We start from the raw sequence: 13,155 nt of genomic DNA, 5'->3' as shown, positions 1-13,155 counted from the left end.
TTCTTCTCTGCACCCCATGGAACCTTCTCCAAAATTGATCACATCGTAGGTCACAAAGCAATCCTCAACAGATACAAGAGGATTGAAATAATACCTTGTATCCTATCAGATCACCATGCTCTTAGGCTGCAATTCAACAACAACAAAAATAACAAAAAGCCTACACGTTTGTGGAAACTAAACAACTCTCTGCTAAATGACACCTGGGTCAGGGAAGAAATAAAGAAAGAAATCAAGGAGTTTCTGAAATTCAATGAAAATGAAGAAACAACATACCCAAATTTGTGGGATACATTGAAAGCAGTGCTAAGAGGAAAATTCATAGCACTAAGTGCCTTTAAAAAGAAATTGGAAACATCGCACATAAGCATCTTAACAACACAACTGGAAGCCCTAGAAAAAAAAGAAGCAGAAACACCCAAGAGGAGTAGACGCCTGGAAATTATCAAACTCAGGGCTGAAATTAACAAATTAGAAACTAAGAAAACAGTCCAAAGAATCAACAAAACCAAAAGCTGGTTCTTTGAGAAAATCAACAAGATAGACAGACCATTAGCCAAACTAACTAAAAGGCAGAGAGACAGTATTGAAATCAACAAAATCAGAAACGAAAAGGGAGACATAACAACAGACACTGAAGAAATTCAAAGAATCATAAGATCCTACTTTGAAGGCATATACGCCACAAAATTTGAAAATCTAAGGGAAATGGACGATTTTCTTGATCAAGTTCACTTGCCAAAGTTGAGTGAAGAACAGATAAACAAGTTAAATAGTCCCATTTCCCCTACAGAAATAGAAGCAATCATCGATGGTCTCCCAACCAAAAAAAGCCCAGGGCCAGATGGTTTCAGTGCAGAATTCTACCAGACCTTTAAGGGCGAGCTAATACCGATACTCTTCAAGCTACTCCAAAAGATAGAAATGGATGGAAAATTACCAACTTCATTCTATGAGGCCATAGTCTCATTGATACCTAAACCTCACAAAGACTCAACAAAGAAAGAGAATTTCAGACCAATTTCTCTTATGAACATAGATGCAAAAATACTAAATAAAATACTTGCAAAACGAATACAGGAGCACATCAAAGATATCATTCATCATGACCAAGTAGGCTTCATTCCAGGCATGCAGGGATGGTTTAATATACGGAAATCCATCAATGTAATCCATCATATAAACAAACTGAAAATAAAAAAACCACATGATCATCTCCTTGGATGCAGAGAAAGCATTTGATAAAATTCAACACCCATTCATGTTTAAAGTTTTAGAGAGATCGGGGATACAAGGCACTTTCCTCAACATAATAAAGGCTATATACAGCAAGCCAATAGCCAAAATCAAAGTAAATAGTGAGATACTCAAGGAAATTCCTCTCAAGTCGGGAACAAGGCAAGGCTGCCCACTCTCTCCATATCTCTTCAATATAGTACTCGAAGTTCTAGCCAGAGCAATAAGACAACAAAAGGAGATCAAGGGTATCCAAATGGGAAAGGAGGAAGTCAAATTATCCCTCTTTGCAGATGATATGATAGTGTACATAAGTGACCCTCAAAACTCCACCAGAGAACTCCTAAAGCTGATAAACACCTTCAGCAAATTGGCTGGATACAAAATTAACTCAAAAAAGTCTGTAGCCTTCCTATACACAAATGACAAGCTTACAGAGGAAGAAATTAGGAAAACCACACCCTTCACATTAGCCACAAACAATATAAAATATCTAGGAGTTACCCTAACTAAGCAAGTGAAGGACTTGTATGAAAAAAATTTCAAAACTCTGAAGAAAGAGATTGAAGATGACCTGAGAAGATGGCGTGATCTTCCTTGCTCATGGATCGGGAGAATTAACATAGTAAAAATGGCCATCCTACCAAAAGCAATCTACAGATTCAATGCAATCCCTATCAAAATAACTACACAATTTTTTAAAGACATTGAAAGTTCAATTCTGAACTTCATATGGAAAAACAAAAAACCCAGAATAGCTAAAACAATCTTGTACAATAAAAGATGCTCCGGAGGAATCTCCATACCTGATCTCAAACTGTACTATAAAGCAATAGTACTTAAAACAGCATGGTACTGGCACAGCAACAGGCTGGTTGATCAGTGGAATCGAATCGAAGACCCAGATATGAATCCACACACATATGGTCACTTGATTTTTGACAAAGAAGCCAAATCCATTCAATGGAAAAAGGATAGCATCTTCAACAAATGGTGCTGGTCTAACTGGAGGTCTATGTGTAAAAAAATGAAACTGGACCCATATTTGTCACCTTGCACAAAACTCAAATCCAAGTGGATTAAAGACCTCAACATAAAACCAGAGACACTAACTCACTTAGAAGAAAAAGTGGGAAAGAGCCTGGAACATATTGGCACAGGAGACAACTTCCTGAACAGAACACCAACGGCCCAGGCCTTAATGTCAACCATTAATAAATGGGACCTCATGAGGCTGAGAAGCTTCTGTAAGGCAGGAGACACTGTCAAGAGAACAAAGCGACAGCCTACAGACTGGGAAAAAATCTTCACCAACCCTACATCTGACAAAGGTCTAATATCCAAAATATATAAAGAACTCAAGAAATTAAACACCACCAAACCGAATAACCCAATTGAGAAATGGGGCTTGGAACTAAACAGAGAATTCTCAACAGAGGAGTATCAAATGGCTGAGAAACACTTAAAGAAATGCTCAACCTCCTTAGTCATCAGGGAAATGCAAATCAAAACAACTCTGAGATTCCATCTTACACCCATCAGAATGGCTAAGATCAAAAATTCAAGCGACACCACATGCTGGCGAGGATGTGGGGAGAGAGGAACACTCCTTCATTGCTGGTGGGAATGCAAACTAGTACAGCCACTTTGGAAATCTATCTGGTGCTATCTCAGAAAACTGGGAATAGGGCTTCCTCAAGACCCAGCTATTCCACTCCTTGGAATATACCCAGAAGATGCTCCAGCACACAACAAGAAAATTTGCTCAACCATGTTCATAGCAGCCTTATTCATAATAGCCAGAACATGGAAACAGCCTAAGTGTCCCTCAGTAGAAGAGTGGATAAAGAAACTGTGGTACATATACACTATGGAATACTACTCAGCTATTAAAAACAAGGAATTCCCGAAATTTGTGGATAAATGGATTGAGCTAGAAATGATCATAATGAGTGAGTTAACCCAGAAGCAGAAAGAATCAAATGGTATATACTCACTTATATCTGCATACTAGCCCAAGGGGCATGTCCCACGAAAGCCTTCACTTACCAGGAAACTGGGACAGAGGGGAAGGCATCCTATTGGGACTCTAAATGAGAGACGCATGGGAGAACAGCAAAATAAAAGGATCCAGAGGGTCCTAGAAATCTACAAGTAGAACAATATGATAGGCAGATTTGGGCCCAGGGGTCCCGCTCAAACTAAGGCACCAGCCAAGGACAATACAGGAGATAAACTTTAAACCCCTTCCCAGATCTAGCCAATGGACAGAATATTCTCCACAGTTGAGTGGAGAGTGTGATACGACTTTCTCACATACTCTGGTGCCTCACATTTGACCATGTCCCCTGGAGGGGGAGACCTGGTGGCACTCAGAGGAAGGACAGCAAGTAGCCAAGAAGAGACTTGATACCCTATGAGAATATATAGGGGGACGTAATCCCCCTCAGGAACAGTCATAGGGGAGGGGAATAATGGGAAAATGGGGGGGGGGAGGAATGGGAGGATACAAGGGATGGGATAAACATTGAGATGTAACAAGAATAAATTAAAAAAAAAAAAAAAAAAAAAAAAAAAGAAATGCCCATAAATATACAAGAAGCCTACAGAACTCCAAATAGATTGGATCAGAAAAGAAAATCTTCCTGCCATATAATAATCAAAACACTAAACATACAGAACAAAGAAAGAAAATTAAAAGCTACAAAAGAAAAATTCCAAGTCACATATAAAGGCAAATCTATCTGAATTACACCTGACTTCTCAACAGAGACAATAAAGCCAGAAGGGCCAAGATGAATGTCATGCAGACACTAAGACACCACAGATGCCAACCTAGACTTCTGTACCTACCAAAACTTTCAATCATCATAGATGGAGAAAACAGGATATTCCATGACAAAACCAAATACCTACCCACAAATCCAACTCTACAGAAGATTGTAGGAGGAAAACTCCAACCCAAAGAGGGTAACTTTACACAGGAAAACAAAGGAAACAAATAATCCCACATCCACAAAAACAAAAGAAAGGAAGCTTCCTCCCTCCCTCTCTCTCTCTCTCTCTCTCTCTCTCTCACACACACACACACACACACACACACACACACACACACACACACACACACACTACCACTATCAACATCAAATAATAGGGATCAATTACCACTGGTCATTAATACCACTCAACATGAATGGCTCAAGTCCCCCAATGAAGAGACACAGGCTAACAGAATGGATGAGAAAACAAGACCCATCAGTCTGCTGCATACCAGAAACACACCTCAGCAATAAAGATAATCTTAGAGTAAAGGGCTGGAAAAAGGGATTCCAAGCAAATAGACCCAAGAAACAAGCTGGAGTAGCCATTCTAGTAGCTAATAAAATAGGCTTTCAACCAAAACTAATCAAAAGAGATGGGAAAGAACACTTCATACCCATCGAAGGAAAAATACACCAAGATCATGTCTCAATTCTGAACATCTATGCATCAAATACAGGAGCACCCACATTCATAAAAGATGCACTACTAAAGCTTAAATCACACATAGAATCCCACACTTCAATAGTAGGAGACTTCCACTCCCTACAGATCATCACAGTGGAAACTAAACGGTGAAACAACGAAGCTAATAGATGTTATGAATCAAATGGATCTAACTAATATATACAGAACTTTTCACCCAAACACGAACAAATTCACCTTCTTCTCAGCACCCCATGGAACCTATTCCAAAAGCGACCATATACTTGATCACAAAGCAAACCTCAACAGATACAAAAAGATTGAAATAATCCCTTGTGTCTTATCAGACCACCATGGATTAAAGCTGGAACTCAATAACAACAGAAAGCCTACAAACTCATGGAAACTGAACAACTCCGTAGTCAATGATATCTGGGTAAGGAACAAAATAAAAAAAGAAACTAAAAGCTTCCTAGAATTCAATGAATCCGAAGGTGCCAACATACCCAAAATTGTGGGACACAATGAAAGCAGTGCTAAGAGGAAAGTTCATAGCACTATGTGCCTTTATAAAGAAATTTGAGAAATCCCATACTAGGAACTTAACAACACACCTGAAAGCTCTAGAACAAAAAGGGGCAGACTCACCAAAGAGGAATAGATGGCTGGAAATCATCAAAATCAAGACAGCTTTCAAAAAAGCTTCCAATCCCAATTGGTCCAGCATTTCAGACTGTGCCACACAGGACTCCTACTAAGTCTAGAATTTCTCAACATTTAGAAAATGGACCACAATTGCTATTCCTGGCTTGTTTAACCATTTTCCCCAATTTTACTTGGACCCCTACAAAGGTATTATTCACCCTAAATCAGCTGAAAGAAATCTTAAGAGAAGCCTCCGCACCCCCCCACCCCTTTTCCCTAAGGGTGTTGAGTAGGTTCTTGTTTGCTTTCTTGGGCTACAGGTGCTTATTTTAATTAGGAGTTGGTTATAAATTGTTATTTGTCTTATACAGAGAGAAAATGAGGTTGGACTCAGGAAGGTCTCTCTTTTCATTTATCTTTCATTCTTAGCTTTGGAGATAGGGGTTGAAAAGAAAGAAGGGGGAATATAGAAACATATAAGGATGGTAGGACAAAAATATTGGATCTACTCCTCAACTTAAGGCCTTAATTATTAGTCACAAATAAGGTTATCTTTAATTAATTGGTATAAAATGTTATATATTGATGCAAAATAAGTTTAATGTTGTTACATTGGTATAGAATTCAAATTTAAGATTATTCTTCACACACATTATTTATATTTCTACTCTAATATGAGGCTTGTACCCACACAACTCAATTATAATACAAGGTTTGTTTCCAATACCTTGAAAGTGATATTGCAGGATGTTTAGAATAATTAAGTAATGCAAGCTAATTGTTAGTTGATCAAATCATGGGCATGCCAATTGCTAGTCTATTTTTATCACAAGAATATATCCTAGTTTTAACAAATAGATATCAAGGAAGAATGGGGAAATAGAAGGATCCAGAGGGTCCTAGAATCCTACAAGTAGAACATTATGGTGGGTGGATCTAGGCCCAGGGGTCCTGCTCAAACTATGGCACCAGCCAAGGATAATACGTGCAGTAAACTTTGAACCCCTACCCAGATCTAGCCAATGGACAGGACATTCTCCACAGTTGAGTGAAAAGTGGGGACAGACTTTCACATGAACTCTGGAGCCCCATATTTGACCACATCTCCTGCGTGGGGAAACTTGGTGGCACTCAGAGGGAGGATAGCAGGGTACCAAGAAGAGACTTGATACCCTTTGAGCATACACAGAGGGAGGAGGTCCACCTCAGTCACAGACATAGGGGAGAGGAGTAAGGGGAAAATGGGAGGGAGGGAGGAATGGGAGGATGCAAGGGATGGAATAACAATTGAGATGTAATATGAATAAATTAATAAAATATAAAAAAATAAATAAAATCTGGTTTAAAGTTCTAAAAAAAACCCCAGGTAGATATGATTCTATAGAAACATAAGGTAAAACAGTTATATAAGGTCTTCAAAAGCTTCAGAGACCTACAGAGTATGACATTTAAACATGCTTTTATTATTCTAAAGATTCTTAGACAAGGCAAGTTAACTCCTGGTAATACCCAGCCTATCTCAAAGATGATAAGCACCAGAGAACCTCCTTATGGTAATAGCTTCAAATATGGCAAAGCAGCCACTGGGCAAAATGTCCTCATTTCTTCCACAGACAGAATTCTTCCTTAAAATGGGCAAGTTTGGATGCAGGCAGAGTCAACCGCCAAACTCTGCCAAGACAGGGTAAGTAAGTCCTCAATAGTTCCTGCCTCACAAATATGTCTGTCAGATATATTGTACCAGAAGGCAGAAGATGATGCTCCAGCATTAGAGAGAGTTTTAGGTGACAGTTCAGGCAGCTAACTGTCTCTGTCATTTTTGTCATTTTGGAAGCTGCTAACCTGCACTTCTTGTTTACTCAGGTAATTAAGTTTTATTCAACTTTCCATGTGAACGTGTTTCCAGGAGTACAACCCTGATAATGTTGCAGGCTTTTTGCAACCTCAGCACCAGCCCCCAGTGACACACTTCCTTCAACACTACCAATCACTCCAGTCCTTCTCAATCAGTTTCATCCGTAGTGGACCAAGTATTCAAACATATGAGATCGTGGGGATTGCTCTCCTTCAAACCACCACAGTGCCAAATCTTTAGTGTCTAGCGATGTGTGTGCAAGTGTGTACAAGGAAGCTTTGAGCAGCAGCAGAGTGGAAGGGTGTTGCACGGTTTCTTTTGGAAGTGCACACTTAGAATGACAAGTCACCCGCTACTGGCCCTATCCCCATTTCCAGTACATTACCAGTCTTGTCCTCCCATACCTATGTAAAAGTTGCATCTGTAGGAGACCAGCCAAGGACTTTGTTCTTTTTGCAGTTACATTTTTTTCCAAAAACGGGATGCAAAAACCTAAGTTGGAGGTCCTGAAAAAAAATCATGTTTGGGTCATGTTTGACATGTCTTTCTAATCCAAGAACTTGATCCCATTGGTTAGGGTACAGGAACTGTGTCTCATTGTACTATCTGCAGGCTCCTTCTGGCCCGGTGCCTGATGCATAATGATTCACTGTGGAAGTGAGGAAAGTATTCAGGGATAAGAGATATAGTACAAATGTGAAAGATTTTTCTCCCAGGTGGCAAGAAGCCATAAATTATGAATAAGATATAAGTATAGCAATTATTTCCAATATGTGAGTAACTTAAATGTTAGGCACATGGCTTCATTTTAAATAGTTTTCCCATCTTCACCACTCTGTTTGGTGGTAAGCAGGATGCTAAAGAGTGACATGTCCTCTATGCTTGTTTGTGGTGACGCCAAGGCTGACTCCAGAGGAAGTCAAGATACATAGTCTGCACTTACTCACAATTTCAGTTACCTTCAGTCAATCATGGTCCAAAAGTATGAATGTTCCAGAAATAAGTAGTTAATAAGCTTTTCATATTATTTCTTGCATCACAGTGTTAAATATTGTTATTTATTACTGTTTCAAATCTCTAGTTCGCCTGATTTAAAAGTTTTATGATAAGAATGTATGGAAAATATGAAGTTCACTATTATCCAAAGTTTCTGGAATACCTTGGGAGTCTTGAAATGGATAATCTTGGGTGAGGGCAGAGATTTTCCGTAGAAGAACCTCAAGAACAAAGGCTGAGGCAAAGTTAAGCACAGCAGTATAAGAAACATGCAGAGGGTGGCACACCTGTGCTGGTAGATGAGCCTCGATGTCTCAGACCAGGAGGTTCCACTGCAAAGCAGAGGCAGGAGAACCACACGAGGTCAAGGTTAGCCTGGGCTTTATGAGACCTAGAAGGGGTGTGTGTGTGTGTGTGTGTGTGTGTGTGTGTGTGTGTGTGTGTGTGTGTGTGTGTGTGTGTTGAGAGAGAAAGAGAGAGAGAGAGAGAGAAAAGAAGAAGAGGAAGAAGGAGAGAGAAGAACAAGAAGAAGAGGAGGAGGTGTCGGTGGCTGAGTGTCACAAAAACTAGTGATAAGAAGTCTCTCACTGTGGAAATCTTGGGAGTGAGAAAATAGATTTGTAGCCTGAAAAGAAAATCATTTAGGATGATACTGAAGAGAGAGAGAGAGAGAGAGAGAGAGAGAGAGAGAGAGAGAGAGAGAGAATTAACAGAAGATAGGATGGTGACTCCAAGTTACCCCTGTAACAGTCACATAGAAAGTGATCAACAGAAGTTGCTAAGGGTGTTTTGTTTTGTTTTGTTTTGTTTTTGCCTAATCCAGGCTGGCACAGAGAAAGCTGAAGTTATACTTTTTAAAAAGAACTTTCTCAGTGAAGCTATAAAAAAAACAAAAAAACAAAAACAAAACCCTAGTACACATGAAACCAGTAACCCATCAACTACCTAAGAATAACAATGTATTCCAGTGTATAAGTATGAGATAAATGTGGATCTGGGGAGATAAATGAAGAAAAAAATTTAAGCTAAGGCAGAAAGGGTGTTTATGATTGTGGCAGGTTTCAGGGTGACAGGCAGAAGGAAGGGCATATAGGCTTAGGAGCAAATATGATTGGTTGGCTCTGAATGGCAGAAGAGGCATGCCTGAGTGTGTGAAGAATTAATACAAAAGAATGTAAGCATGAGGGGCGAACAACAGGGACTTCAGTCGCACCAAAGGACTCGGGCTGGTGTACAAATTATGGACAATTGCCTGGTGTCCGGGAGAAACTAAAGACGGAAGCATCCTCTGGCAACAGGTTGCATTTATATGGTCCCAAAACTTAAAAGAGGCTGAAGCTTGGGAACAGGAAAGAGGATGGAGAAAGTGAAATTGTAAGCAACATTTCAAAAAGGCCAACAGGATGGCCAACTAACTAAAAAGACTGATGCAGACAAATTGAAAGTGATGCCACTCAGAGAAACTGGGCTATTGAGAAGGGAACGTGGTCTAGAAAATGTGTTCATTTGGTTTAAAGCACAGTGATTCTGGCAAGAGCACAGTCCCTGGGGAGGAAAGCTCCCGCATGCCTGATTCAGTCTCTGGGCTGCACTAGCCTGCTAGCTTCCAGGAGATCAGAGCCTTGCAGTAATTCAGCAAGACCTTCTGCCACCCCAGCACTCCCCATGGACTCCCCCCAGGTTTACAAGGGGAGCTAGGAATAAGTAGTGTGCAGACAGACTACACAGGCCTTTGTGTTGATGGCATACTTCTGTAAGAGTTTCTGCGTTGTTCTTTTTTCAATCTTGTACAGTAGATAATGGGGTAATACTGCCCACTATATTCACTAAAGCACTGCCGCCCTCAACACTGACAGATTCCATTATCTTTTCTCACCGTTTCCCACTCAGTATGAATACGAGTACAAGATCACATTATTAACCCAACAAAACTAAACTCCAAAGAGGTTAAATTTTAAATTCACAAAACTAATTAAAAAAAAAAGAAGAAGAAGAAGAAGGATGAGAATTCTTACTCATTTCCTTGTGGTTCAAAAGTTTCCGCTGTTTCACGTAGGTCCACCAATGGAGATGTTCTGTCAAAACACGGAAGAACTAAGGCGCTGTCAGTTGAAATGTACACTAAAGCCAGGTCTGGTGGTGCACGCCTGCAGTCCTAGCCCTTAAAGAGTCTAGGGCAGGAAGGTTGCAAGTTCAAGGCCGCCCTGTGGAAGCTAGTGAGACACTGCCTCGAAATAAAAGGGAAAAACAATGTGTTGAGTTAAGTGCCAAGTTCAATGCTCAGTGCTGTGAAGAAATAATAAACAAAGGAAAAACCATGACAACCAACTGGAAATTGATGAGACGGCAGTGTCACCGTTTCATCCTGAGAGCTCGGATGTTCTTAAGTGGCCGTCCTCAGTGACTGGGCATTTATTCCCCTTAACTGTTTAGATTTACAACATATGTATCACAAACACATATGTAGTTATTGCAGCACATTCAAACTCATACACTTACACACACACACACACACACACACACACACACATCAATACAAATGAATAAAGGAGAGTTATAAATTAATAAGTAAAAATGGCCAAAATCTAAACAGAAAAAAATGTCCAGTCCATTAATAGCTACAAAAGTTGAAATTATCATCGGTAGCATTTTCGTCTTCATAGTCAGAAATATGTTTTAGAATCTAATGGATGAGAATGAGTGAAAAAATACCATTTTTGTATTCTGTTGATTAAACCATACATTTTTATCATCTTTCTAGAAGACAAGATGTTACTGTAAATCAAAGCCATCAGAAGACGGGAACTCTCGGGAGTTCCCAGTGTGCCAAAGTATCTGTCACAATGTCATTTAAAGCAGTGACATTCTCTCAAGAGCCTAATGGCCAATGACAAATAATGACTCAACAAAATTAGAAGAAGCATGCATTAGAATGTACAGAAGTCACTTAAAATATCACATCACATAAGATTATACTACAGCTGTTTAAAATATTACATCACATAAGAGTATAGCTGGGAAATGACTATATCATATTACTAAGTAAAGAAAATATTGTCTCAAAATAACATTATCCTATAATTTTATTTTATTGAGTATAAGATGAAATCCTGCTCCAGATATTAGCAAACATTCTTCTTTTTGGATAATAGATACTATTGTCTTATGCATAGTTTCCTGTGACTTCTAAAATTGCTATAGTGAATATCTATGGCATACTTTTTTATTATAAGGAAGAGTCATATTTTAAAATTAATTCTAAGCCATGCCTGGAGGTATAGGACTGTGATCCTAGCTACTTAGGAGGCCAAAACAGGATAAATTCAAGCCCCCTACGATATAGAATGAGTTAAAGGTCAGTCAGCCTTGGCAACTTAGCTAAATTCTGTATCAAAATAAAAAGCGAAAAGAGGGGCATTTCCAGTATTTGTCTAGAATTTGCAAGTTCAGTTCGGTCTCCAGGAATGAGAACAAAGTGTAATTCTCTTAAATTATCCATTCTACATTCTCAGAAAATACATATACCAACACAGGTTTTCTATCAGAATATTTTTTAACTGTATCCTTTGCTCCAGAAAAACTTCAGCCTCCTCAAACCACCCTAAACTCAAGCCCTGCTTTCCTCGGAGACCCAGCTAATTCTAGTTATTGCTGTGATAATAACTATTTCATGAGAAAATGGCACCTTCCTTGTGAGTCACACTTTTTCACCTTCCACAATCCAACCACTTCACTCATTACTTCAGTGGTTATTAAATGCCTGCTTTGTGTAAGACAATACAGTAGATGCCAGAAATGCAGAGATAAGGTGGGAAAGGTGTGAGGGGATAGCTCAGTCCACAAAACACTTGGCACACAAGCATGAGGACCTGATTGGATACCATGAACAGATATAAAAATGCTGGGTGTGGTGGCACACACTCACAACCCCAGTGCTAGGGAGATAAAGACAGTCAGTTCTCCAAGGCTTCCTAGAAAAACCACACTAGCCTCATCAGGTGAGCTCCAAGCCAGGAAGAGACCATGTCTCAAAAAGCAAGGTAGATGGTGTCTGAAGACACGCAGAACCCGAGGTTGTCCTCTGACTTCCACAAGGCACCCACACACGCACCTGTACACCTACAAAACCAAACACATGTGAAGACCTGGAGGAGAAGAGCCAGTTGCAGAGTCATTCTTGAATATACTGTGTGTGCCTCAATCAAGTTAATGGACCCACAGAAGAAGGTGTATAAAAGCAAACATGCAAACATGGGCCAATGAAGGCAGCTCAAAGGCTATGACATCCTGAAAAAGAGGGACGCACTAAGAGTTGCAATTCTACAATGCACTCTATCTAAAGGAAGATCCATGAACAGCACACAGGTTGGGAAGAGCTTTGTAATTTGGGGACCCTCAAGAGCTTGATTTAGGTAAAACAAGAGCAAATGTCTGAAGATAAGGCTGGAATGGAATGCTCCAAATTGGGTGTGGACTACCAGAAACCTGAAATCATCCTTGGAGAAACAGAATTTTGAGCACACCATCTGTGGAAGCACTGCTCAGTAACTCCCCTCATCTGCCCCAATGCACAGTGCAGTCCACCTCTTCCATGATGCACATCAGAAGGTCTGCAGGACTACCTTCCCTTGCTTTTCCTCAATATTCCTAGAAACATTCTTGAAAAATAGTGAACAGAAAAATGAGAAGAATCTAGAAAAAACAGGCTTGTGTGTTAAGCTAATGAGTGGGCCCCTTAACTTGAAAACTCAGGGACTCTGAACAGCATTCAATAAGAATCACATGATCAGTTCTGTGATAAAACAATCTATATTTTTGGACTCTTTTAGGGTCTTTTTAAAAAGATGTTTCAATGTTTACCCTAACATGAGTAAAGACCTTTAACAGTTGGGGACAGACAGACAGACAGACAGACAGACAGGCCTAAAACTAAAAGGGAGGAAGCAGCAGCAGGATAC

The sequence above is a fragment of the Acomys russatus genome, chromosome 15 (assembly GCF_903995435.1).
Source record: "Acomys russatus chromosome 15, mAcoRus1.1, whole genome shotgun sequence".
In the NCBI taxonomy this organism is placed as follows: Eukaryota; Metazoa; Chordata; class Mammalia; order Rodentia; family Muridae; genus Acomys; species Acomys russatus.
This window is presented reverse-complemented; position numbering follows the sequence as displayed.